General features: G+C 38.3%; 1 protein-coding gene across 1 annotated transcript in view; it reads left to right on the top strand.

Annotated features, from left to right (window-relative positions):
• The window catches only part of LOC143703021 (creatine kinase, testis isozyme-like), a 70,986-nt gene that overhangs the window by 8,804 nt on the left and 57,853 nt on the right, over window positions 1-4,329 (top strand). The window lies entirely within an intron of this gene.

Below are 4,329 nucleotides of genomic sequence, written 5' to 3'. Positions count from 1 at the left end.
TTTGCTTTTTGTTTTTATTCCCCGTTCTATCCTGTTTCCAATTCCAGGGTTCTCACACTAATTTAACTTTTACCTGTTAAGTTTTACAAGTATTCATGATTTAATTATTCAAGGAATTTTAGAAATTGTTTTATAGAAATCGCAATCTGCAATTTCTACCTAATGCAAAGGTTCAGAACTGAATATGATTAAATATACCGTGTGTTTGCGGATTTGTTGGATTTGAACTTTTGAAACACCTACCACTTCTGTATGGGGAGGCTGCAGACCTGGAACCAGTAGATAGATTTTACGCCTATGTTGTTCCTGATGCGCTGAGTAGGGGGACATACTGCGAAATAACATTAAATCTACGGTCAAAACTTACACATTAATAACTGCCCCATCCATGAACTTTGACTAATTTTGTGGTTTTTATTAATTTAAATATATACGTTACAGTGTAGGCCTATCCATGAACTTTGACCAGTTTTGTGGTTTTTGTTAATTTAAATATACACATTACAGTGTAGGCCTAGATCTGCACTACAGATTCAAATATCTGTAGATATTCAGTAGGGTTTCACTCTCTTCACTCAGCCTAGAGAAGACTATTTGTTTTTGTGAATTAATACACATAGTTGGATCCACTATGTGTTGTGACAAGTAATAATATATGACCTAATGTAGAATAGTTATATTCACTGTATGTTTTTATATACAGGGGACTGAGTGAAATGTTGTGAATTTATGTAAAGTTACATTAGATATTAAAGCGTAACTAAACCCTCATGATATGTAAGACTGGGGCTTTATTAATGCTGTTCATTTTATGAATTATGATGACTCCCGTAGATGACTCCCCTATGGCTTGCCACTCTTTAACTATTTTTCTATCCTCCTGTCAAAGTTCTCCTGCTCACTGATAAAAAAAATAAAAATTAAAAGGACATCCATGGTGAATTTGATCTTGTCACTGTGGGTGTTCTGCCTAGAATTAATGTCAAGTGAGTGTGGATTCCATCAATTTGCTACTGATCTTCAAAGTACAACGCACAGGCACTTGATGGTGGAACACTTTTGGAAAAAGTGTCAAGCAACTTTGTTTTAAATTTCTTTTGGCCACAGATGATGAACTGTGCAGAGAAAATTTAAAATGACATTAAAAATATGTCCATGTATGTCTCTATAAGTCGTTTATTTTGTAGCCTATGTCGTAAAAAAACTTTTACAAGACTGTACTGAAATCTGTGTTGGCAGTGCCTGTACACAACCATCATATAATGATAAAAATCCATCCAGTGTTTTTGTTTTAATCTTATATGTTTTCCAAATTGAATTGAGCAGTTCGATATTGTGACGTCACTAAATCGGACGCCCCTCCCACGATTGATAAATTGACAGCAGCGTTTCAACACAGACCCTCCCTGAGCGAGCTATCATCGTAGTCCGCCATTGTTGATACAGTGGAGCAGAACGGCGTCTAAGTGATTGTGGTGTTCTTGGCTGTAATAAGGAACACAGCAGTCATTTCGGTGTTCCTAAATTCGAACCGCTGAAGACGCAGTGGCTGAGTTTATTTTTGTTTTCGCTAATCATTTCACACCAGACTGCAGTTTTTGAACGAGGGTCAGTGTAAATCTGGTTTTGCCAAGAAGCTGCAGGTCCTGAAAACAGAATCGGTACCAACTATTCGTGTTCCTGCTGCACCTCCAGAAGAAGTGAGTGTAATGTTTTATTAACCTTTAAATATTAATCTTTGCAAATCGCTTGCACGCTTCACGATGAATGCAGCTAATGTTTACACGGTTAATGTTTAATGTTTACGGCATGTTTTCTATGTAACGTTACGACGTTCTCAATATAATTCATTATCCCACGTTTATAATGAACAAGGCGTTATGGTTAATGTGTTATTAAAAACTGTGTATTCTGGTGTACATTACGTTAACCAATTCAGAAACGTCCTGTTCGAGCCTTACTTGTCGAACTTCTTCGGGGCCGTCACCTTGTTGTTCCGGGTCCGACTCCGGTTCAAATTGGTATGGTTGCACTCATGCTGACATTCTTGTTCCAATACCCTCAACTGTTGTCAAGGCAACACTAGGTGCGATTGTGTCAAAACGCCCCACAGAACAGAGGGGCGGGGTAAGCTTATTATCATTTAAAGGCATATGCACTGAAACGGCGTGCTGAAAACAGAGCTGTTTTGACCAGGTAAAATTAGTGTTTTCTTATAATACTAATGAGAATTTTTAAGAAGTATATTACAAAGTTTTCATTTAGACCCTAAATATTCATATTAACTTGTACAAAAATGGCATTATATGACCCCTTTAAGTAGCTAAAGCAAACACACACCTTTATGAGATGCAAGTTAAAGAGAACTTGGCAAAGACAGAGTATGATAAAACCCACAGTCCAGATCAAGCTATAACTCAACCCATGAGACAACTAGCGAAACTTCCAGACAGTGACATTTCTTAAAGGGCCAGCGTAACATTAGGCAAGGCAAGGTTATTTATTATATAGCACATTTCATACACAGTGGTAATTCAAAGTGCTTTACATAGAATAAATTAAAATAATCAAAAGAAATCAGAATAATTAAAACAGTTTTGAATAAAAATAAAATAAAATACTGTACAAACAGTCGGACGAACAGTGGTACAGTGCTCATTCAGTAAATGCACGGCTAAACAGAGGTGTTTTGAGTTTGGATTTGAATGTGAGTACTATAGGAGCACATCCAATCTCTTCTGGAAGCTTGTTCCAGCTGCGGCTGGCATAGTAGCTAAAGGCGGACTCGCCATGCTTAGAGTGAACCCTTGATATTTCTAGCTGATGTGATCCTCCTAATGATCTGAGTGATCTGTTGCGTTTATATTCAGTGAGCATTTCTGCAATGTATTGAGTTCCTAGGCCATTTAGTGATTTATATACCGGTAATAATACTTTAAATCAATCCTATATGTAACTGGCAGCCAGTGTAAAGATGAGGACTGGTGTGATATGTTCATATTTTCTGGTTCTGCTCAGAATCCTAGCAGCAGCGTTCTGTATGAGCTGCAACTGTCTTATGGTCTTTTTGGGAAGGCCAGTGAGAAGTCCATTACAATAATCCACCCTGCTGGTGATGAAAGCATGCACAAGTTTCTCTAAGTCTTGACTGGAAACAAAGCATCTAATTCTTGCAATATTTTTCAGGTGATAGTATGCTGATTTAGTTATTGCTTTGACATGACTACTGAAACTAAGGTCTGACTCTAGAGACACACCAAGATTCCCGAGTCTGACTTGATTTAGAATTGTTTGACCCCTAGAGTGAAGGTATGCATTCACCTTGATAACTTCATCTTTGTTTCCAAATGCATTGACTCCAGTTTTGTCTTTGTTTAACTGAAGAAAGTTTTGGCACATCCAACTGTTTACTTCAATGCATTGGCACAGGGAGTCAATGGGGCTGTAGTCGTTAGCCGATAGTAGAGCTGTGTGTCGTCTGCATATCTATGGTAAGCGATTTGGTTCTTTCTTATTATTTGGCTCATTGGGAGCATGTACAGGTTGAATGAGTGGTGCAAGAATTGAGCCTTGAAGGACTCCGCATGTCATGGATGTCCATTCAGACTAATGGTCTCCTATACTCACATAATAACCTCTCCCTCCTAAGTATGACCTGAACCATTTTAGGACTATCCCGGAAAGCCCGACCCAGTTTTCCAGCCTGTCAAGAAGTATGTTGTGAACGACAGTGTCAAATGCAGCACTGAGGTCGAGTAGTACCAGTACTGATAATTTGCTTGTATCAGTATAGAGAATATCGTTTATTATCTTTATCAGCGCTGTCTCTGTGCTGTGATGCGATCGGAAACCAGATTGAAAATGGTCAATTACGCAATTGACGAGGCTGGCAGGCTCTGTAAGAACATGCCTCACAATGGGGTATTTCATCAATGTTACACTAGAACACGTTATAGGTGCAGTTCATTTAACCCAGGGCTTTGATAACCAGTCCAGTGATTGACTTGGCAAACTTTCCACCTGGTTACATATTGTAAGGGGTATACAGTCAAAGACCCAGAACCAGATATGAAGAATGAAGACCCAGACAGAGTCAGAATTATAATAAATTAAAGAAAAGTTTTACTGAAGATAGTTTGCAGTTTCATCAGCAGAAGTCAGCTTCAAGACCCACACAGGAGTTCACAGGCCGCGTCGCTTACAGTTACAAAGATCACAGCAGTTATTCCATTTCCAAGGTCTAAGCTACGTCATTGCTTACAGGTTGAATAATTCTCATTAACTAAGAAATAGATAAACACAGTAATTTTCCACACATATACAGATAGA

This window comes from Siphateles boraxobius, unplaced genomic scaffold, assembly GCF_051911475.1.
Source record: "Siphateles boraxobius isolate OS27281-9 unplaced genomic scaffold, OSU_SipBor_1 37, whole genome shotgun sequence".
Classification (NCBI taxonomy): domain Eukaryota; kingdom Metazoa; phylum Chordata; class Actinopteri; order Cypriniformes; family Leuciscidae; genus Siphateles; species Siphateles boraxobius.
The sequence above is the reverse complement of the archived record's forward strand: the minus strand, read 5'-3'. Positions and strand labels throughout refer to the sequence as shown.